Source organism: Rhinatrema bivittatum, chromosome 5, assembly GCF_901001135.1.
Source record: "Rhinatrema bivittatum chromosome 5, aRhiBiv1.1, whole genome shotgun sequence".
In the NCBI taxonomy this organism is placed as follows: Eukaryota; Metazoa; Chordata; class Amphibia; order Gymnophiona; family Rhinatrematidae; genus Rhinatrema; species Rhinatrema bivittatum.
In genome coordinates this window covers 139,846,845-139,871,892 of record NC_042619.1, presented here as the reverse complement: position 1 = coordinate 139,871,892, position 25,048 = coordinate 139,846,845, and positions in this window count along the sequence as shown.

The window sequence follows — 25,048 nt, the reverse complement described above, 5'->3', positions numbered from 1 at the left end:
CCCAAACACTAATAAAATATTTCAAAACAGCACATATATCAAATAACATTCAATAATTAAAACTAATAAGGATTTTAAAAAGCCCCTGCTGTCCCCTTCTGTGGGAGCTGTTGATTTCCAGTCACCCTGATATTGTCGAGGATTAGGAAGTTATCCTCTCTCTCACACATACTCACATGTACATTCTCTCTCACACATACACTGTCACATACATACACATTCATGCTCTTATATCCACCATAACCTCTCGCTCTCACTGACAGGCTCTAAGACACTCTCTCCCCCTCCACACACAAACTCTTACTCCCTTGGATTTTCTCATACACACTCATGTTCTCACACTCACTGGCTCACACACACACACACACACCCCCAGGCAGGCTCCCATTCATTTTCTACACTCCCTCCCCATCACCCAGGCATGCACACATTCATTCTCACACACACAGATCCCCCAGGCAGGCACCCATGCATTCACATACATACACTCCCAGGCAGAGTCCCATTCATACACATGCACACACTAAAGGCAGATCCCCCTCTCTTTCTTTTGCCAGCAACCTCAAAACCTCTCTCATTCCTCTGCTGCCACTGTCACTGCTGCCACATGGCTATTGGGGAGGTGCCGATTGCTGCTACTGACACTGAAGCCCATCCTGCTGCCTCCTCTGTGCAGGCCCCGTGGGCTTCCACTTTCTCCATGCTGATCTCGTACATTGTGAGATCCGCATAGAGAAAGTGCTATTCTTGCACATTCCCAAAGATTAAATGCGCCAATCACTAAAAAGTAATTTATTTTTTTATTTTACCTTTGCTGGCTAATCTTAGTTTTCTAATCGGTTGGTCACAGGCTTTTTTTTTTCACCTTCCCTTTCTTATTTTTTTTCCAATTCAATTTATATTATCTTTTTTTCTCTCCGTCTTCTTCCCTCAAACACACAATCAGGTTCTCATTCTCACATGCATTTCTCTCTCTCTCACATACACAGGCTCTCACTGTCACATGCTCTCTCTCATACAATCATTCATACACACAGTATCTCACTGGCACATGCTGTCTATCTGACTCTCACACACAGGCTCTCTCTCCCACTCCCACATGCTGTCTTGCTCAAGCACAAACTCTCACTGTCACATGCTCTCTCTCATACAATCATTCATACACACAGTCTCTCACTCCCACATGCTGTCTTGCTCATCACATGCTCTCTCTCATACACTCATTCATACACACAGGCTCTCACTGTCACATGCTGTCTCTCTCACACACACAGAGGCTCTCACATGCTGTCTCTTTCTCACACACACACACAGGCTATCTCTCGCTCCCACATGCTGTCTTGCTCAAGCACAGGCTCTCCCTGTCACATGCTGTCTCTCTCACACACATAGAGGCTCTTACATGCTGTCTCTGCAAACATTCAGGTCCTCACTCCCACACACAGTCTCTCGACTCATCTCATGCACCCACACATACACACTCTACAGACCCTCAGCCTCTCTCTCACCTCTGGGCCTCCTCTTCAAGGGTCGCCGTAGGATGGGCTCTGCAGCGGCCCTGCTACCGGGCCTCTTCCTCTTCTCTGGCCGCAGTGGCCCTGCTACCGGGCCTCTTCCTCTTCTTTGGCTGCAGCAGCCCTGCTACCGGGCCTCTTCCTCTTCTCGGGCTGCAGCGGCCCTGCTACCGGGCCTCTTCCTCTTCTCGGGCCGCTGAGATGATTTGCGGCGGCCCATAAGTGCAAGTGCTGCTCCTCTTCTACACGCGCTGATGCTTCTCCTCCTTTCTGCCCACGCGGCTCCGGCAACATTTACTTCCGGGACCGCGTGGGCAGGAAGGAGGAAGAGCATCAGTGTGTTTAAATGCGATCTTTTTCTTCGGGCCGTGGTGACGTGAGCTCCACCACGGCCCTGCTGATCTGCCTGCTACATGCGTGTCACTGGCGGCCGCATGAGCCTCCCTGTGCCCGGGGGCATTGGCTCCCCTCGGGATACCACTGCTCGCAGCGCCCCCTAATACTTTGGCTGGAAACATTATAATTAAAAAAAAAAAAAAATCACGTGACAGGAGTGACCAGCCCTCCGGGGGAAGCCCAATCCCCCGATAGGTCAATCCGCCCCTGAGTAGGTGTCTGAACAGTGGGGATTCGTAGGTGCTCTACATGTTGTCTGAGTATGAAGTTCCCACTGGCACCAGAGTCCACTAGGGCTAGTGTGTGGAATTTGAGGGCATCCGAGTTAATGGAGAATGGAAGTGTCAGTGGAGGAGATGGAGAAGTTAGACCTAGGAGGAGTCCTCCGGTGAATCCTACGTCTGCAAGTTTCCCAGACAGATAGAACAGGAGGGGACAGCATGGCCAGGTTGTCCGCAGTACATGCAGAGGCTTAGTCTCTTTCAGTGATGCCTCTCCTTAGCTGTTAGGTGGCTACGGCCTAATTGCATGGGTTCTTCCTCATCGATACTGGGTGTGGGAGTAGTCTGAGTAACAGGCACTGGACGAGAGTGTGGAACCCCTGGTGGCATCTTTTTAGGACCCTTTACTTCTTGTGACTGCTCCACAGACGACAATCAATTTGGCCTGCAAGGTCAATAAGAGAGTCCAGAGTATCAGGGAGTTCATGTGCTGCTAATTTGTCTTTGACGTGAGAGTTAAGACCTTCCGGGAAAATAGCCCGCAGGCAACCCAGGTCCCAATTTAGCTCCGAGGGCAAGGTTTTAAACTCAATAACATAATCAGTCAAAGGTTTGGTACCTTGTTGTAGATGCAGGAGGGCAGATCCAGCAACAGTCTTGCGAGCGGGGTCGTCAAATACAGAATGAAAGAAAGCAAGGAAACCTGTCAAATCACTGAGAATTGGATCATTACTCTCCCAGAGAGGTGAAGCCCAGGCCAGGGCTTTTCAGTCTAAAAGAGACAGTATTACATAGTTTTGGACACTACCTCTGGGAAATAGGTAGGTTGTAGTGAAAAGTGCATACAACACAAATTCAGAAAGGGGATCACCTGTAAAATGAGGGGGTGCTGGCAAGGGCATGGAGTGTTGTACAGGCAACACATGTGGAGAGGAAGTGGCCTTGTCAGGCTTCGATGTAGAGTTCAGCCGAGAGTTTAGCTGATTGAAGGCGTTAGCCAAAGTCTCTAATGTCCTTTGTTGCTCAGCAAGATGTTGGGCCAGGCCAGGGATGGACTGAATGGCTGAGACCTGAGACAGGTCCATGGCATTAGCAATATGTTATGGTTTTGTAAGGATGTGAACCCTGGGCTGAAATGAGAGATGTCTTTGCCCACAGGGAGGAGACCTGTGAGCCTCACCATTGGTAGGTGTGTTCTGTGGCGTAGGACACAGCTATATGGTAGAGACTTTATTATGAAGGAAGGAAAGTAGAGCCCGCAGAGCGGGAGATATAAAGAAGTACAGTTCTGAGCAATGGGGTATACCCAGGGTGATACCAGTGAGTGAAGATCCGGTAGTGGCCCGCAGAGCGGGGTACACCAGGAAGTTTCTTCAGACGAGTAGATATTACCTCAGAAGCGGAGATCCAGTAGTGGCCCACAGAGCGGGGTACGACATGGATGTCTCTACTGAAGATGATGATAATGAGATAGTCTGAGGTGTAGGAACCCAGAAGTGGATCTTGTAGCAGTATGCAACACATACTGGAACAACTTCTACTGAATAGGGAATGGTAGTGGCCCGAGGAATGGGGTACACCGTAGAGAAACTTCAGTAAAGTTGGTATCGTTGAAGTCTGTAGTAAAGTACTCATAAGTAGTAGTTCCAGGAGAGAGTCCCAAGAAGAGGGTCAAGTTGTAGTCCAAGGCAAAAGGCCCTCTGAGGAATGGATAGCTAGGAACACGGAAGGGCCCCCGAGAAGCGGATACCCAGAGCTTCCATACACCAAGAGAGAAAACTGGAACTGAAGTCCAAGAATGGAGCAGATTCAGGAACGAGGGAACTACTTGCTAACTTGATGAAGAAACGGGCTGGTCAGCTTAAGTCCAGCAGCGAGTTCATGTCATCCGGGCGGTCGCCCCGGAGGTTCCCGCCATGACATGTACAAAGGAGGCCCTTGCGTGTGCCTTAGGTGATTTCGGAGACAAGATGGCGGTCGGCAGCATCCACACCATCCCGGGGAGGTCGGCGGTGGTTGGCGGAGGCCACCATTCTTCCAAGGATTGATGGTGCAGGGAAAAAAGAGGTGAGCATGAGAGGTTGCAGCCATCTACGACTGACAGGCATAACACTTACATACGCAAGGTCAATTTTCAAATGGCCCGGCCATACGCATAAACCCCGGGATGCATGTAAGTCCTGGGGTTGGTAAAGGGGTGGTCCGGGGGGGCAGGGTGGGGTGGTGGGGCTAGAGGCGCCCGGCACAACAGCCATTTGCCTCTGTGCCGGGGGATCACACACCAGCAGGGAAGGGGAAGGGAGGTAAGGCTAGGGAGTTGGGAAGTTCCCTCCTAGTCCTCTCCTTAACTGAAGCAGACTGGGAGGGAAATGAGGAAGGCTTCGATGTGTCGCCGTGCATAATTGCAAAAGTAGACACCCCCCCCCCCCTTGTGCGCGCTGACCCTGCATTTTATAAAATGTGCGCACCAGCATGCACATATCATAAAATCGTGTGTGGGTTATGAAAATCTACCCCTTAATGTATAAGATCCATCATGGTAAGGGATCAGTTATTTAGTAAGCAGGGTACAGAGATATGTTCCCAGGCAGATGCTGCATTCCTCAGGAGAGCCACATTTTATATTTCCAGGGATCAAGCAGATAGAAAAAGAAGGGTCCAAGAAGAAGATGTTCTCAGTAGTGGGGCCCAAACGCTGGAACTCTGTTCCATTAGCTAATGGACTGGAGGCCAACTATTTGGGTTTTAAAAAAAGGGTGAAATTGCAGCTTTTCCAATGTTTTAAATAGGGTAATATTGTTGTAATTGTATTGTATTTGTTATTGTATTGTACTGTTGTAAACGACCTTGGTCAACTTGCAGTTAGTGCAGTAGGAAAGTACAATGAATACATAAATAAATAAATAAACAAATAAATAAATACATTTCCATGTTGGGATTTTTAAATGTTTTGAGAACTGGCTCTTTGACTATTTCAATATAATATTTATTTACATTAAATATAGGGTTAATTGTTGAATTGTGTCTAATTATTGATTATTATTATTATTATTATTATTATTATTAATAATTATTATTACTGCACATCTTGTAAATCTCCTAGAGGATAGTGTTTTTTTTTTATGTATTTGTATCTTTTTCTCTCTTTCTTCTCTTTTTTTCTTCCATATATTTTCAATTATCTGTCTTGACTACTGGGATAGTGTGACTCACCTTTGTTTTGGATTTAACTTTGAATTGCGTAGTTCACTTTCCTAACTTCAGATACCATTTTTTTCTCAATTAGCATGCCTATGGATTTATGTTGACACATTAAACTAATAGACAATATGCATGCTTTTCATGAAATGAAGGATACCTAAAAAGATATATCTCCCATGCACAACAAAAAGTCTAAAATTGAATATTTTCATATAGTACACTGTTTCATAATACCAGCCAATAAATGGCAGTATGTTTAACCTGACTTCATTTATTTTTCTTTTCTTTTTTTAAACTGTTGCTATACATACTCCTATATCTTTCCTCCTTAAAGTCTGACACTATTTTCTGTCCAAACACCTTCTTAACATTCCTATCAGCCTAAATGAGCTAGAAGTCTCATATAACACAGCAATGCTACTTTTCCATTAAGTTGCTTTATTGTCCTCCCAGTCCACAAACCTTTAATGCTGGCTCCCTGGAGAAAGCCTTCAGCAAACTAGAGACACTTCAGAGCATAGCAAGGTGAAGAATACAAGGAATTATAGAACTGTCAGAAATGTCAGCATGTATTGTAATCAGTAGCAGAGCAGCAATGTCTGGAAACCAGCCATTCCATCTGAGAAACTCTTCATGGTCTGGTAAATTACATGGAATTTAAGCAAAATATTAATGGTATTTTGTATACAATATTTTAATAGTGTTAGACACAGGCAGTTTTTATGACATTCTCCTTTATTAGGCATGCTGTTATAGTTCATTATTAAGTTATTTAAGTTGAAGTTCATGGTAATATATAAATATACAATTTATTGCCACAGGAAAAAAAAACATAGGAAAAAATAAAACCTAAACAGCAATAGAAAATCAATATGTGAAAAATAGTCTAAAGTCAAAAAAACCCATCCTAAACTAAAAGGACTAAGGAAAAACAACTATTGCTTAAGAAAACCAGAAATAGTGATATTTAAATCAAACTGATAACCAGCAAACAGTCTATGTCCTATTACCTAGTTACAGAGCAGTAAAAAGGGCTGTGCATTACTAAAAATAAAGCTGTACTATTTATATCCTTTATTTTGATCTGTCTTTTCTATCTTAACTGACATCCATCTTTATGTTTCCTTTGACACTTTTTGTAGTCAACTAATGGTGAGCCCAGGTAATATATTATTTATTGAGCATTGTGAACATCATGAAGTAGATTAGTATTCAGTCCTTATCATTCACTGCTAAGCATTCCATACAGATGGAACACATTAGCACATTAGACCAGTTAAGAGGTTTTAAATTAGGTTTGTGACTTGAAAGTTTAAATAAAACAACTTTGAGAAAAAAATAAAGCTGAGGGAAGACTGGATTAATTATCTGCATGTTTCATAGTGAACAACTGCTGATGTACAGAGTTACAATTTTTTAATTATTTTATATATAAAATTAATTTCACATTGCTAATCTTGAACAGAAATAAACATAATGAGATCAATTTACCCAAATTCTTTCTGAACTCTGAAGAAGGAATACCATAAAAAACTTGAATATCAACTGTCTTAAAAGCTGATATTCTGTAGATGTTCACAAAAAAAAGCAAAATAATTGTTGATAGATGTAAATCTTGTCAAAATCCTGTCACAATTTAGTTAAATATATTAGAAATTTTAATTAGTCCATTTGAATCAAACTATGCTCAATAGTTCAATGACAGCTGTTGATATGTACACAACACATTTTTGGTTTCATTCAGTTGGTTAATTTTTGGCACATTTATTGGTTCACTTCATTTTTTCAGAGTTTTTGCATGTAAATATCACTTTTCTCACATAAAATGAGATTTTATGCATGCAAATTGTACTTTCATGCATAAAATATAATTTTCTGTGCATTAAGTTTATGTACACAAACTAAAAAATAATGCACATCCCTAATCTGTTGTGATCCTGCTCACGGGCCTAGCCGGAAGCAGTCTCTCACCTTCTCGTACCAAAGGCTGCTGAAGCTATTACCCTGTGCTGCCCAGCGCCGCCGCCATGCTTTCTCACAGTGGGAGGCCGCCACTGACCTGCTTCTGTTTCTCGGCCTAGTGCCGCCTCCAGCCCTCACCTTCACGGCATGGCTGTTGCTGTCCTTGGTCCTGGCCTCTCTCTAGCCGCGCAGCCATGCCTCTCCTGATTCTTTAAAGGACCCATGGTGGGAAAAGCCCCACCTGATGACCTCATCTGGGTTTCTCCTCTTCAGCCCTATAAAAGGGTACCTCACCAGTTCCTCACGGCCTTTGCAAGGAGTCATTCCACTCCTGGATTCCTCGTTTGTTCCAGCTCTTCATTCCAGGAGGCTCCAAGGCTCATCTTCACTTCTTCAAGGCCTTCTGTTCTTTGTGGGAGCTCCCTTGTCTTCGTCAATTATTCCTGGTCTCTCATCGGATACCGCGTCCTTCTCCATCCTGTTTTCAGATGTTCCTGTCTCCAGATGTTACATCTCAGATGTCCTAGCTCTCTCCGGTTCCTCTCTTCAGATGTCTTAGTCATCGGATGTTCCAGCTCTTTGGTTCCTGTCTCCAGTTATTCCAGTACATCTGTTCCTGTGTCTAGTGGTCCCTGATTCTTTAGCTCCTGGCTCTGGGTTTCAGGCCTAGCCTCTCTTGTCGGACTCCACCTTCAGATGACCATTCTGTGAGAAAATCCGTATCTGATCCAGTGTCCATTCTCGATCATTGGAGTCCTGTTCCTGCTAGATCCTTCTTTAAGTGCTGCCTGGATCCCTTTTTCAACCTGAGCTTCAGTCCTGCACTTGTCCGACTCTCCGCGTGGTCCTTGACCAGCCTCTTCAGGTTGTGTAGGGCACGCAGTGGGACAGGGTAGTCCGTGACCAGCCCAAGGGGGGCTGTGTAGGGTGCCCTGAGGGACAATGCCTGCCCAAGTCTCCAAGTGCCTTGTTTCATCCAAGTCTCCAAGTGCCTACTTCTCATCCAAGTCTCCAAGTGCCTATGTCTCATCCAAGTCTACTAGTCCCTATGTCTCATCCTTGTTCCCATGCTATCACCTGTCTTCGACCTCTGTCCATCCTGATGCACCTGCTGATCTCAGGCGGTAGGTCTGAAAGAGCTATAGAGTAGCTGGAGGCCTACCCCAGAGACCAGCATTGGGCTGCTGGGTCTGGTCTGGTGCATTCAGGTTTGGCAGAGGTCAGGGTCCCCAGTCTCTAGCCTGTATGCCCATGATCGGATGCATCTCGCCTTCCTCTGTGCTTAGGAACATAAGAACACAAGAAATTGCCATGATGGGTCAGACCAAGAGTCCAACAAGCCCAGCATCCTGTTTCCAACAGAGGCCAAACCAGGACACAAGAACCTGGCAAGTACCCAAACACCAAGAAGATCCCATGCTACTGATGCAATTAATAGTAGTGAATATCAGCTAAGTAAACTTCATTAATAGCAGTTAATGGACTTCTCCTGCAAGAACTTATCCAAACCTTTTTTGAACCCAGCTACACTAACTGCACTAACCACGTCCTCTGATTTGCTACTCTTTAGTTTGTCAATCTGGCCTACTACATCTTTCAGGTTCACAGTGATTTGGTTCAGTTCATCTAACTCATCAGCCTTGAAAACAATCTCCAGAACCAGTATCTCCTTAACATCCTCATTAGTAAACACAGAAGCAAAGAATTTATTTAGTCTTTTTGCAATAGCCTTATTTTCCCTAAGAGCCCCTCTAACCCCTCAGTCATCTAAAGGTCCAAGCAATTCCCTCACAGGTTTCTTACTTCAGATATATTTAAAAAAGATTTTATTATGAGTTTTTGCCTCTATGGCCAACTTCATTTCAAATTCTCTCTTAGCCTGCTTTATCAATGATTTACACTTAACTTGACATTGCTTATGCTTTTTCTTCAGATGGATTCTTCTTCAATTTTTGAAGGATTTCTCCAAAGTCCTCCTCTGGGGGGGTCATGCCATGGCCAAGGGCACAATTTCTCCTCCAAATCGGGTCCGCTCCCTGGTGCTCCTGCAACAAATTGCCAATGCCATGTGTCCGGTGAGTATGTTCCTGTGATGGGCCCATGTTTTGGACATCTAGATTTCCTGATCCAAGATTTTTTTTTCTCAAGAATTATTTTTCCCAAGTTTTTTCTCATGAATCCCTCAACCTGCTGGATGTGCCAGCCATTGTTTGGGATTTTGTTTATTCCTATGACCCGCAGGTTGTGCCTGCATTGGCTTGATTGTCAGGAACCTTTCTTTGGGAAGCACCTGTAAGGCCTGGGTATATTTTTTCATGATCTGCAGAAGGCACCTGCACTCAGGTTTGATGGCTTCCACAGCTACCTAAGTTCATGGTTCCTTCATTGTCATTTTCCATCTCGCCAAGATTTATGCATTATCTCCCCTGGGGTTTTTTTCTTCTTCTTGACCTGCAGGAGGCATCTGCACCAAGGATGTTATCCCTATGCAGCGGAAACCCCACATCTCTTGTCTATGAGCATCATCCCCCTGCAAGGGGGATGATGCTTCGGTTACCGTAAAATCTTCAGACTTCAGCCCTTTATGGTATCCTCCAATGCAATTTCAATCTTGGTGATTCGTTCCTTACTCCTTCTACGACCTTGTTTGTAAGAACCCAAGATGCAACCTAGCCGTCCTGCAACCCAGCAAGATGTCCTTGTCTGAATTGTTGACTACCTTTGTTCCATTCCTTCAGCCTTGTATACTTCATCACCTCAGTCCTTCACCAAGGAATTCCAGTTCCAGTTCTTGGACCGTCGATCTCCCCGTGATGATTTTGACCTCTCCAAGCTCAGAAAGGAGGCTTGGGGAGGGGGTCTTTTGAGGAAGAGGTGCTGTTGCGATCCTGTTCACAGGCCTAGCCACAAGGAGTCTCTCACCTTTGCGGCCAGGTGGCCTCCAATGTCATTTCCCTGTGCCGCCCTGCGCCACCACCATCTTTTCTCTATGCCAGGCAAAGCCGCCACTGCTGTGCTTCCTCACGGAGGGAGGCCACTGCTGACCTGCTTCTGTTTCATGGCCTAGTGCCGCCTCCAGCCCTCATCCTTGCGGCATGGTCACCACCACCGCTGTCCCTGGTCCTGGCCTCTCTATAGGCATAAGACCATGCCTCCACTGATTATTTAAAGGGCCCGTGGCAGAAAAAGCCCTGGGACCCCACTGATGACCTCAACTTGGCGTCTCCTCTTCAGCCCAAGTTCCTTGTCGCCTTCACAAGGAGCCAGTCCACTCCTGGATTTCTCGTTTATTCCAGCTCTTCATTCCAGGAGGCTCTGAGGTCCATCTTCACTTCTTCAAGGCCCTCTGTTCTTCGTGGGAGATCTCTTGTCTTCGTCCATGGTTTCTGGTCTCTCATTGGATCCCATATCCTCATCCATCCTGTCTTCAGATGTTCCTGTCTCCAGATGTCCTAGTTCTCTCTGGTTCCTCTCTTCAGATGTCTTTGTCATCAGATGTTCCATCTCTTCGGTTCCTGTCTCTAGTTGTTCCAGTACTTCTGTTCCTGTGTCCAGTTGTCCTTGATCCTTTAGTTCCTGGCTCCGGGTTTCAAGCCTAGCCTCTCTTACTGATCTCCACCTCCAGATGACCATCCTGTGAGTAAATCCATATCTGATCCGGTGTCCATTCCCGGTCATTGGAGTCCTTTTCTGGCTGGATACTTCTTTGAGTGCTGTCCAGATCCCTCCTTCATACTGAGCTTCAGTCCTCCCTTGTCCCACTCTCTGTGTGGTCTGTGACTAGCCTCTTCAGGTTGTGTAGGGCACACAGTGGGACAGGGTGGTCTGTGACCAGCCCAAGGTGGGCTATGTAGGGCACCTTGAAGGGCAATGCCTGACCAAGTCTCCAAGTGCCTTGTTTCATCCAAGTCTCCAAGTGCCTACATCTTGTCCAAGTCTCCAAGTGCCTATGTCTCCTCCAAGTCTCCTAGTGCCTATGTCTCATCCTTGTTCCAGTGCCATTGCCTGTCCTTGACCTTTGTCCATCCTGTCGCACCTGCTGTTCCCAGGCGGCAGGTCCAAAAGGGATATTGAGTGGCTGGAGGGCTACCCCAGAGACCAGCTTTGCGTTGCTTGGTCTCTTCTCATGTGTTTGGGTTTGGCAGAGGTCAGGGTCCCAAGTCTCTAGCCTGTCTGCCCATGCTCAGATGCATCTCACCTGCCTTGGCGCTTCTTGGGAGCCCTCCTCTGGGGTCGTGTCATGGCCCAAGGGCACACTTTTTCCTCCGAATTGGGACCACTCCCTAGTGTTCCCGCAACATAATCATAACCTACATACATTTGATTGTATCTTCTCTGTTGGATCAAAACTTTTCAATTTGATGAATTTAGGTGAAAACCAAAATTGTCAAGTACTAAACATCTAAACAAGGAATCAAATTTTTATTGTTTTTCATCAAATCTACTCAGATTTAATTACTCTCCTTTCCAAATCTGAGCTATGAATCAGGAACAAGTGGTATTTCTCTTCTCTAGAAGGCTTACAATTCAAGGGGCTGATGTACTAAAATACAATGAATTTCATGCAGAAATCACAATTTTCCATGCATAAGTTCTCTATCAGGAATTAGAAAACTTGAACCCAGAAATTTCCTATGGATAATTTCATCAAAAAGAAAACTACACTTTATTGAGATTCAGTAAACTTTTTTTTTTTTTGCAAAAAACAGCCTGCAAAAGCCTTTTAACACATATTTTAGTGCTACAAACACATAATTTTCTGAGCTGCTTTAGGAATTTACCACCTGTTAAACCTGTCATTGACTGTTAGGTGAATTTTAAAAGCCTGGAATGAACCAAAATTGGGAGATTTGTGCACAAGTCAGGCCATTGTGTGCTGAGTGGATTTTATAAGCAGTCCATGTACGCCTCTGTCTCCCACTGCGTGCACAAATAAAAAAAGTTTAGAAAAAGGGGCAGGGCATGGGCATCCCGGGATTCACACTTGAAATTTGCATGTACATACATATGCACACTGGTGTGCACCGGGGTTCTCAATTGCATAATTTTAATTCTGTTATGGATGACATGCAAGTGTTAAAACCTTAAAATCTAAGCAAGTCAACAAGGGGGAAGGAAGGCTATTAAACTAGGGGATTTTGGAAGTCTTATCCCTTAGCTATGTGAACTGGGAATGAACTGGAAAAAGCAGCAATGGTGTCAGTGTGTGTCCCTTGAAAACTTTCCTGACATGCTGTAGATGCAAGATTTGTGCACACATGCACATGTCCAATTAAAATTGAGCACACATGTTTGCGTGACCATGTTATTTTATAAAATGATCATGTCCATGAGTGCAGACTGACAAACGAGCACACATTTGTGCCCACGTAGCGGTTTGAAAGATACTGTCCCTGTGTTTAACAATTAACACAGAAATAATGTATTTATTTATTTATTTAACAGTTTTTTATACCAACCTTCATAGTAGATAACCATATCGGATCGGTTTACATTTTAACATGTGCAGTATTTTAAATACTGAGTTTTATTTCACCCCAAATAATGCTTGTATGGTAATGAGCAGCCTTATATGCCTATTAGGGATGTGAATCGGGCTTCGGACGATTGAAAATATCTTACGATATTTTCAAAATAGTCACAAATTGGGGGGTCCCTCAAAACGATAGGAAAACCCCACAAAATTGTTTGTGGGGGTTCTCTTATCGATTTGGGGCAGGGTGGGAAAAAGACACACAAAATAACCCCTAAACCCACCCCGACCCTTTAAAATTAATCCTTAGTTTCCCCTACCCTCCCAACCCCCCAAAAAACATTTTACAGGTACCTGGTGGTCCAGTGCGGGTCCCGGGAGCGATCTCCTGCTCCCGGGCCATCGGCTGCCACTAATCAAAATGGCGCCGATGGCCCTTTGCCCTTACCATGTGACAGGGTATCTGTGCCATTGGCCGGCCCCTGTCATATGGAAGAAGCACTGGATGGCCAGCGCCATCTTTAAAAATGGCACGAGCCATCCAGTGCTCCTTCCATGTGACAGGGGCCGGCCAATGGCATGGATACCCTGTCACATGGTAAGGGCAAAGACCATCGACGCCATTTTTATTAGTGGCAGCCGACGGCCCGATAGCGGGAGATCGCTCCTGGGACCCCCACTGGACCACCAGGTACCTGTAAAAAGTTTTTTGGGGGGTCGGGAGGGTGGGGAAGCTAAAGGATTAGTTTTAAAGGGTTGGGGTGGGTTTTTTGTTTATCGGCTTGGGCACAGCCGATAAACAAAACCGCGATAGGGCCGGACAAAAAAAAACCACGATGTGAATTGGAACTGGAATCAGAACCGATTCCAGTTCCGATTCACATCTCTAATGCCTATGCTTTGCAAATACGTGGAAAGCAGCTCATTACTAATAAATTTTATGCTAATACAATAATGCAGTTTTCCTAAAAAAATGCTAACTTTCCCCAGGAGCATCAGGATGTTATTGTGCATCCCAATGTTCCTGGGCTGGTTCTTATAGGGCCACCATGGCATGAAAGACACCACACCCAATGTATGTGATAACCTCACCCACCCCTCCTCTCACTGTTCCTAGAGGAAGATCTCATGAGAAACGGTTTTAAAAAAGTCGAAGTCATGCAGAAAACTCCTCACTCCTTCCCAAACTCTCCCTTTGCAATAAATTGCCCCCAGATCCAAATGCCTCCTAGAAGTAGCATGGGCTCTCCCCACTACCAACCTCTCCCCTACCCTAGCACACCCCTTGAACATACCTGGTTATCTAGTGGGGCCCACATCACTTACTAGACTCGAGGCCAAGCACTCTCACCTTTCAAAATGGTGCCAGCTGGACGTGATATTAGATATGCCCCGACACTTGATATGTGCATATCTAGTATCACGGCCAGCTGGCACCATTTTGAATAGAGAGCATGCTGGGTGTGAGCCTTGGGAATGCTCTTTTACCCCACTAGACCACCATGTATGCCTAAAGAGGGGGTTAGACTAGGGTGGGTCAGACGGTCGAGAGGGGAGTGAAGGGATGCTACTGCCAGGAGTGGGGGCATTTTAATCCATTTGGGGGGGGGGGGCGGTGATTTATTGGAAAGGGAAGGGGGTGGGGGTTTGGATAGGGGCAGGGAGTTCACCTACATTAACCAATTCACTAATCATAAAATGTCTTTTCTCCTATGTAAGCATCTTTTTCCATTCAATCACAACTTTAATTAATGTCACTTACGCACTCTCAGTCAAATGTCCAACATTAACATTTGTACTCCATAGATTTTCTAGATGTATGGAAACATTTTTTTACATATATGCACTTGCACTTCTAGTCTTTTCTAGCATACTATAGATGTGCATGACACTATGGATCTGTATGGGGATGAAAAGATAGATGCAATAAACAAAAATAGCACACATTTAAAAAGCAGGACTAATTCAAACCAAATATACTACACATACTTGTGACTTATAAGCTATTATATTTACATATTAGTGTAAAGGTAGCTGGTATTGAGTCCTTTGTGCTGAAACATAGATGACATGGCCTCGAGAGAGTACCCACAAGGCCTACTCTAGCAGCTGATGAATATACCCTGCAGCAGGACAGTCTAGAACTTCAATTTTACTGGTTACCTCCCCCGCAGATTGAGCCCTTGGGTTCTGGCAGTTGGTAGGACTTAGATGGGTCCCTAGGGCGGATACGATAACTATAGTCCAGAAACACACTTTGGAGTCAGGGCAAACAACATACTAGTAGGGATGTGCAGAGCAAAATTTTATGTTCATATTTTTTATGTCCGAAAGGGGGTCCCACTTGCGGCCAATATGGACATAAAAAAAATCCAATGAGTTGGGTATATGTACATATGTGCAAAAAAAAATTTAAACCCCCTCACCCTCCTTAATCCCCCCCCAGACTTACCACAACTCCCTGGTGATGGAGCGAGGAGTGAGGACGTCATTTCTGCAATCCTTGGCGAGAAGCATGTGACGTCGGTGGCACGTCGAGTGACGCGGCGTCACGTGATTCCCGGCTCGTTCGCGCCGGACGGCTCGTTCGGCCCAAAAAGAACTTTTGGCCAGCTTGGGGGGGCCTCCTGACCCCCCCAAGCTGGCCAAAAGTTCTTTTTGGGCCGAACGAGCCGTCCGGCGCGAACGAGCCGGGAATCACGTGGCGCCGCGTCACTCAGACGTGCCGCCGACGTCACATGCTTCTCGCCAAGGATTGCAGAAATGGCATCATCACTCCTCGCTCCATCACCAGGGAGTTGTGGTAAGTCGGGGGGGGGGATTAAGGAGGGTGAGGGGGTTTATATTTTTATTTTGGCTCAACAATCGCGATTTCCCACATATCGAACATATCTATGTTCGATATGTGGGAAATCCGATCGTTTATGTCGAATCAATTTTTTAAGTAAAAAAAAAATATGAGTTGCGTTTTACTAATGCGGTCAATCCGAATGCACACCCCTACATACTAGCAGTGTTAGGAACATGTCAAAGTCAGGGTAGGCAGCTAACAAGAGTGGTCAGGTCCAAGCAAGAAGTCAAGATCCGGAGAGTCAAGCCAAAGTTGGACATAGACACACAGAAGACACTGGACGAGACGGGCATAACAGGGCAAGGTTGGACAATGAAGACTGGATGAGTAAGGATGGATAAGACAAAGCTGGACGAGGCATGGATAGAAGACATGACGGGACGAGGCATGATTTAAAGAAAAGATTCATAAAGATTAATCCACTCTTTTATTAACAAGCTCCTATGTGCATCTATTGAACTCAGTTTTTTTTTTGTTCTAACATACAGAGCATTCTCATAATCATTCATATTTATGTTCCACACATCATTTAGACATAGGATCCCAGCTACAGTATACACTTGATGCAATACTAATGATATCTAGTATATGAGAGGAAATATTGCTAGTAGCCATGTCATTGATTCCCTGCCTAGCAGGTGATTGCACTAATTTACTTTGAATGCTTAAACTTCCTAATTTGTAAGATGGTACTGCAATAATTAAATACTGTAACCTCTACACAGCATCACATATTACATGACAAGGCTTATTAACAGACTGTCTCATAGTTCTAATAAGATGATAAAAATTTCATTATATATTATGCACTCTAGCAGCAACTCATCTGCAGAATCAACATGAAGAATAGAAATGTTATCAAATTCCTTGAAAAAAATGTTGTTCAATGATCTTCACAGTATATTCCTCACAATGTATATATTTAATACCATTATGATTATAAAAGCAAGTATGTACATTGTAAATGTAAGAGGAATGAAGCCTTGGATCAAGCGTTTTCACCTTTAATTCATAGATGCTTAAACAGAGGGATCGGTCCCCCAACATGGACCATGTTTTGCCACATGGTCTGCGTCAGATGGGACAGATGCCTGGAAAAACTGTCCTGAAGATGTAGCTTGATAATCATGTCCAAATGTTCTATCAGGAGAAAACGCCAAGGTTGAAAAAGGGCCGCCTTGCGGAGGGTGATCCAAGTGATAACAACTTCCAAGTGTAGCAATTTAACACTCGCACAAGTTCCAAAGGAGGTAACTAAGTTCAATCGACTTGCTACAAGGCAAGTATTTGTGTTTGAGATGCATTCTATTTATTATGTCCTGTAATTCTTTTTTGTTTTGTTAACTAGTTATTGTATATAATTTTCTGCGCTTTGTCTTATTAAAATGTAATTGATGTTTATTATTTCTGTAACCCACTGGAATCCTAAACAGATAGGGCCAGATTTTCAAAAGGCCCAGCGACGCGCGGGAAGCCCGGAGCTTTAGTAAAGGGGAGGGGTGGGGGCAGGACAGGGGCAGGGCCAGAGGCCTCTGACACAGTGGCCATTACCGCTGTGTAGGAGGATCGCGTGCCGGCAGGCTGCCGACGCGCACAACTTGCGCCTGCCCGGAGGCAGGTGCAAAAGCTAAGATAAAAGTAAGGGGGGAGGGGGTTAGAGTAGGGCTGGGGGGAGGGGAAGGGCTGGGAAGGTCAGGTTAGGGGGAAGGGAAGTTCCCTCGCAGGCCTCTCCGACCCCCGATTTTATAACATGCGCGCGCCTGTACTCGCATGTTATAAAATCGGGTGTCCATGTCTTAAAATCTACCCCATAGCTTATAAATGAAAAGTAAGTAAATAAATAAATATAGTGCTACTAGACATGTACAGTACTGTACAGATACCATGCTGTAATAGACAATCCCTGCTCTATGGAGCTTCCAATTTGATCAAGGCAGGATAAAGAAGAAGCTACTGAAAATGTATTATTAAAAAAAGGATTGAAATCAACAAGTCAAAATCACGCAGTGCTAAAATTTAAAATTTAAAAGCAGTCAAATTAAAGATGACTTTTAGGCTAGCTTTGAATATAGTCAGAGAGAGATCATAAATATGAGGTCCCAAGTGACTTGCACAGGAGTACTCACTTATTGTTCCAGGGCTCAGCCTGCTCCAGTAAAGCAGGCAGGACACAGGTTGTTTGGGAGGATATCCATCTCACATTCCTCCACCAAAATTATCGTAGGGAGGGTGAAAGGGGGGTTGAACTTGGCCATTGACAGGAGAGCAGGGAGGGTTTGCAGAGAGTTGCTTGAGATCTGAGCACGATGCAATTTGAACCCTGTTTTTGGCACCATAAGCCATATTTTTTAAATTACCAGCTCTTGCAGCATGGTCTTGAGCTATTCTACTTTTTTTTACCTTCCCTGTGCAGGCATGACATAAGTGACATTGACAACATGGATTGAAAGCCTTGACAAATCTTCAGTTCTTTGTTAGTGCCCCATAAGACAAGAGGGATGTTTGCGTGAGCACAAATCAAAGTCGAGTGAGGCCTGGAAGCAGCAAGCTGGCAGGAATGGAGGCCTAGAGGCAGAGAGCCAGCAGGGAGCAAAACCTGGGACATAGCAAGCCTGCCAGGAATGGAGGCCTAGAGGTAGCAAATGAGTGGAAAGCAGAGGTCTGAAGGCAGCAAGTTAGCAGTGTGTTGGACAGCCATCACTGTGAGGGCAGATTGGAATTCATCAGAGGTATGCCAGTCAGAGAGTGACAGGTGACTTTATGAGGATAACTTCTTCTCTGCAGGATTTGTGTGCAAGGGGTGGGTTCCCCAACTGAGTGGGCATTTTGCTGTACAGACATTGGAGAATGTGAGGCAATGGGAGCAAAGGTGTGTTCTAGAGCCTGCATTCTGTCATTTCAGACACTACGCCCCCAATGTGGAGGGGACGGCCCATGCGTTACACAAAACCTCTTTGGGGAGGGGTCATTCCAGGTAGAAAGACTGTTTGGTCTATAGGTTCACTCAGGCTGCAGTTAATTCAGTGAGGGGGGGGGGGCATGACTCTTTTTAGAATAGCAAGATCTGATTTTGAAGGGGAGGAAAGGGGTAGCAGTGTCAGGGTTTCATGTAGGTGGAGTTTCATGTTTGAAGGGGCTTCATATTGGGAAGTAAGTAAATATTGGGAAGTACTGTTAGGGAATTGGTGGTGATTGCCTATGAAGGAGTGGGGTGTGATGCTTATTAGGGATGCATACTGTAAAGTACTTGAGAGCTTGATGAGGGGGCTGCTTGTCATCAGTGGATCTTAGAAAGAGAGGAACCGCCCCCTATAAATAAACTTTTCAATTGAAAGGGTTCACACACGGCATTTCAAGACAGAGATGAATACTTTTAGACCTTAGCAAGAGGGATAAAAATTGCTCCATAGCAGGTGTTACATTTTTGGCCTCAGTCAACATGTACAAAATAGCTCATGAAGGACAGCAAATTTTAAAAGCTAAAAGTGTGGGCTTTTTTCTTCTTGTAATCAGAGTTAAAAAATGTAAATGGGGGATATATATATATATATATATTTTTTTTTTTTAATTTATTTTTTAAGTAAAAAGCAAACTTGACCAGAGTCCTGAGGCTTTCTAGAGTGAAAGATGCCATAAGATGGCAGCTGTGACATGGGCTGTCATGACTCATGGAGGAGGCCTGCTTGTTTTCTGCCCCGTTCCTATTACAAGCTAATGAATTCGTCATGGAGCTGCTAAGAAAGCTGCCAAATATGGGGCTGTTATAGCCCATTCTGGAGGACTCAGGTTTTGCAGGCTTGATTTGAGGCTGCTGGGAGCAGCAGCTGGTGTGTTGCTGCAGGGGCAAGCAGAGAAAAGCTACTGGGGAGTGGCACAATGTTTGGAGAAGGGCAGATGGCAGCCATCAGCTGTCTCTGAGCAGCCGCAAGAGGGGAAAAAAAAAAAAGCCGTCAGTGTGTCTTGTTCCTGGGCTGAGCGGTATTTGAAAGGAAGGGCTAAACGTGAGCCGCAGTCAACATGGGTCATGCTGGGCTGCCCCGAATCAGCAGATTTCAGTAGTGACAGCTGTGGGAACACTGCAGTTCCTTTGCCGAATTTCTTTAAGGTTGATGCTGCAGCTGGAAATGAAGGCCCCAAAAGAGCATAGTGGCAGTGGAAATGCTCCTGCATCTATCAAAATTTGGTGCCAGAGGCTGTTGCCTATGTTGCCTTTGCTTAAATCCAAGCCTGTAGCTGTTGGTGGCTTTTTTGAATATTGGGCTTACAGCCTTTACAACCAATTTTTATCAAGTAATAGGCAATAACTTGCCATAATAAGACTGGCCATAAAACTCAACCACTTTCCCTGTTTTTTGCTGTATAGGATGCAGGACTAACAAAGCCTTGCTCAACACATAATCTACAATGAGATCCTTGATTGCCAAATAAAAGAGAAGGAGATCATGTCAGACAAAAAGAGAGAAAATGGCGCAAGGACCCTACCCCTCAACTTTCCTCCAGCTACAAAACAGCCTTACACAAATACAGACTGTCAACCCTCAAACACAAACGAGACTTCTATGCAAAAAAAATCCATGACTATAAATTCAACCCCAAAGTGCTTTTCTCCTATGTCACAAGCCTCACCTCCCCTATCCCACCTACCATACCAGACTCTGAGGCTGCAGCCAAATGTGAAGAACTGGCCAATTACTTCCAAAGCAAAATCTCCAACTTCCTCTCCAGATTTCCCCTCTCCAATCTCTGTTCCCCCACCAACCTACCCTTTGTCCCCTCTCCATCCCAAACCACTATGGCCACACTTGACTTCACTTCCTCCAAAGAAATCATAAACCTCCTTCGTAAACTTAAGCCAGCCTCTCACCCCAATGACACCATCCCTACCAGAGCGCTAATAGCCATCCCTAACAGTATAGCCAAAGCCATAGCAGATATTATCAACTGCTCCATTACCCATGGGATGGTTCCAGAACTACTCAAACACGCTGTTGTCAAACCCCTCCTTAAGAAACCCTCCTTAGACCCAAAAGACCCCTCCAATTTCTGCCCCATCTCCAACCTCCCTTTTATTTCCAAGCTAATGGAGAAAGTTGTTAATTCACAACTCATGGATTACCTTGAAAATCATGATATCCTTCATGCATCCCAATTTGGCTTCAAGAAACACTTTAATACCGAATCCTTACTCCTTTCCCTATCTGACTATCTCCTCAGAGGCCTGGGCCAAGGCCAAGGCTACCTCCTTGCCCTCCTTGATATTTTGGCGGCTTTTGATACCATCAGCCACCACCACCTCCTGACACGGCTTGAAAGCATCGGCATCTCAGGAACAGCCCTAGCCTGGTTCAAATCCTACCTCTCAAACAGAAAGTTCTCTGTTAAAATTGGAAACAGCCTATCTACTAGGGATGTGAATCGTGTCCTCGATCGTCTTAACGATCGATTTCGGCTGGGAGGGGGAGGGAATCGTATTGTTGCCATTTGGGGGGGTAAAATATCGTGAAAAATCGTGAAAAATCGTTAAAAAATCGAAAAATCGAAAAACCGGCACATTAAAACCCCCTAAAACCCACCCCCGACCCTTTAAATTAAATCCCCCACCCTCCCGAACCCCCCCCCAAATAACTTAAATAACCTGCGGGTCCAGCGGCGGTCCGGAACGGCAGCGGTCCGGAACGGGCTCCTGCTCCTGCATCTTGTCGTCTTCGGCCGGTGCCATTTTCCAAAATGGCGCCGAAAAATGGCGGCGGCCATAGACGAAAAAGATTGGACGGCAGGAGGTCCTTCCGGACCCCCGCTGGACTTTTGGCAAGTCTCGTGGGGGTCAGGAGGCCCCCCACAAGCTGGCCAAAAGTTCCTGGAGGTCCAGCGGGGGTCAGGGAGCGATTTCCCGCCGCGAATCGTTTTCGTACGGAAAATGGCGCCGGCAGGAGATCGACTGCAGGAGGTCGTTCAGCGAGGCGCCGGAACCCTCGCTGAACGACCTCCTGCAGTCGATCTCCTGCCGGCGCCATTTTCCGTACGAAAACGATTCGCGGCGGGAAATCGCTCCCTGACCCCCGCTGGACCTCCAGGAACTTTTGGCCAGCTTGTGGGGGGCCTCCTGACCCCCACGAGACTTGCCAAAAGTCCAGCGGGGGTCCGGAAGGACCTCCTGCCGTCCAATCTTTTTCGTCTATGGCCGCCGCCATTTTTCGGCGCCATTTTGGAAAATGGCGCCGGCCGAAGACGACAAGATGCAGGAGCAGGAGCCCGTTCCGGACCGCTGCCGTTCCGGACCGCCGCTGGCCCCGCAGGTTATTTAAGTTATTTGGGGGGGGTTCGGGAGGGTGGGGGATTTAATTTAAAGGGTCGGGGGTGGGTTTTAGGGGGTTTTAGTGTGCCGGCTCACGATTCTAACGATTTATAACGATAAATCGTTAGAATCTGTATTGTATTGTGTTCCATAACGGTTTAAGACGATATTAAAATTATCGGACGATAATTTTAATCGTCCTAAAACGATTCACATCCCTACTATCTACATCATACCCCTTACAACAGGGAGTCCCGCAAGGCTCATCACTTTCCTCAACCCTCTTCAATGTTTACCTCACCCCCCCTCTGCCAACTCCTCTCTGACCTTAAACTCAAAGTCTATCTCTATGCCGATGATGTTCAGATCATCCCCATTCACAACTCTATATCTGACGCCTTGGAGCACTGGGAAAATTGCCTTGCAGCCATAAATTCCCTCCTCACCAACCGTCAGCTTGCCCTCAACACGAACAAAACAGAACTCCTCCACATCTCCTCGCAACCCCCCGACCTCCTGCCTAATGACCCCAAATTTAAACTTCTCACAGCTCAACCTTCCGTTAGGGACCTCGGAGTTCTTCTTGATCCCAATCTCAGCATGAAACCACACATCAACTCTATCCTCAAAGCAGGTTTCTTCAAACTCAACGTTCTTAAGAAACTCCAATCCCTGCTACACACCCAGGATCTCCGCACAATCATCTAAGCCACCCTCACCTCCAAACTTGACTACTGTAATGCCCTCCTCCTAGGGCTCCCCCTGTCTTCGATAAAACCTATCCAACTATTGCAAAATGCCACTGCAAGACTCATCACTAACACACGTAAACACGAACACATCACACCCATCCTCAAGGATCTCCATTGGCTCCCCATCCTCCCCCGTATACACTACAAAACCCTGACCATAGTACACAAGTCTATCCACACCCACAACTCCAACTAGCTCAACCTCCCCTTCACTGCCCCCCTGTTTACTCGAGCTACCAGATCTGCCAGCAAAGGTACCCTTCATGTACCTTCCTTGAAAACAGTGCATCTCTCCTCCACCCGCGACCGTGCCATCTCCATTGCCGGTCCAGCTCTCTGGAACTCCCTACCAGTCCACATGCACCTTGAACCATGTGCGATCAAATTCAAAAAGAAACTAAAAACATTTCTGTTCAACCAAGTCTACCCAGAATAGCTCACCCCTCCATCACCATAGCCCTCACCCCCCCAGGTGACCGCTCTTTCCTTGTATTAAGGAGATAATTACCTTGTAAATTTTTATGCTCTTGTTATGTTTTTCTTGTTTTTAATCTATCCTTCCATACTGTAGTTAACCCCTCGCCCAGTTCCTCTTCCCTGTTGAAATGTACTTTCCAAGCCTTTCAGGTAAGATGTGAACCGGTATGATGTCCCCACTAATACCGGTATATAAAAGTTTCTAAATAAATACAAGCGTTATAGAACAGGGGTAGAGATCAGGCGCAACCTGGCCATCATACCTGAAACTTGACTGGCAATGCATCACAGTTCTTTCAACCTTGTGCAACAAAAGAGCAGGAAAACCTGTTTCTTGGCAGTCCCTGTGATTAAGGCAACATGCTGTATTACTTCCTGTGTATCCCAGATATCACCATTCCTGTTCTTGTGATGCTGCAACTATGGATAGCCTTTTTACCTCTCCTTCCAAATAACTTAGCAGCGCCCACCACATGTTGCTTTTCTGATGGGTGAGATGGGAAGGAAAAGCTGCCAAAGAGAAGATGGCTGGACAGTTTTGCAAGCTACTAGGGATGTGAATCATGTGCCCTATCGTCTTAACGATCGAAATCGTCTGGCAGGACAAGAAAATTGTGTTTGGCACAATTTTTTAGTTAAAAAATCATTAAAAATCGTTTTTTCCGATTAGTGCGCACTAACTTCCGTTAGTGCGCACTAATAGAAAATGATACAATTTGACACTTTTCAGGTCAGTTAAGGTCAGTTTAGGAATGAATATGTATTCCTATTGGCTGCCCTCTTATTTATTCATGTTACCAAGGTTCCCACTGTCAGTATATGGGGGATGGGAAATGGAAACAGTTGGTAGCTTGACAAAAAAAGTAATGAGATCAGTCAATGTGACTAGAACTTGTGCCCTAACCCTGATACCAGGGGTGTTGTGATCTTCCTGCACACAGTGCCCTAACCCTGGCACCAGGGGTGCTCTGATCTTCATGTACACAGTGCCCTATCCCTATTAATACCAGGAGTGTTGTGATCTTCCTGCACACAGTGCCCTAACCCTGATACTAGGAGTGTTGTGATCTTCCTGCACACAGTGCCCTATCCCTATTAATACCAGGAGTGTTGTGATCTTCCTGCACACAGTGCAGGAAGATCACAGTGTGTGCAGTAAAGGAGATCTGCCTTGTCCACAAGCTGGAGTCAATGTGTGCAGGAAAGGAGACCTGCCTTTTCCCCAAGCTGGAGTCAACGTGCTGTAAAGGAGACCTGTCTTATCCCCAGGCTGGAGTCAGTGTGTGCAGAAAAGGTGACCTGCCTTTTCCCCAAGCTGGAATCAATGTGTGCAGTAAAGGATACCTGCCTTTTCCACACGCTGGAATCAATGTGTGCAGTAAAGGAGACCTGCCTTTTCCACAAACTGGAGTCAATGTGTGGCGTAAAGGAGACCTGCCTTTTCCACATGCTGGAGTCAATGTGTGCAGTAAAGGAGACCTGCCTTTTCCACAAGCTGGAGTCAATGTGTGCAGGAAAGGAGACCTGCCTTTTCCCCAGCTGGAGTCAGTGTGTGCAGTAAAGGAGATCTGCCTTGTCCACAAGCTGGAGTCAATGTGTGCAGTAAAGGAGACCTGCCTTTTCCCCAAGCTGGAGTCAATGTGTGCAGGAAAGGAGACCTGCCTTGTACCCAAGCTGGAGTCAATGTGTGCAGGAAAGGAGACCTGCCTTTTCCCCAAGCTGGAGTCAATGTGCTGTAAAGGAGACCTGTCTTTTCCCCAAGCTGGCATCAATGTGTGCAGGAAAGGAGACCTGCCTTGTACCCAAGCTGGAGTCAATGTGTGCAGGAAAGGAGACCTGCCTTTTCCCCAAGCTGGAGTCAATGTGCTGTAAAGGAGACCTGTCTTATCCCCAGGCTAGAGTCAGT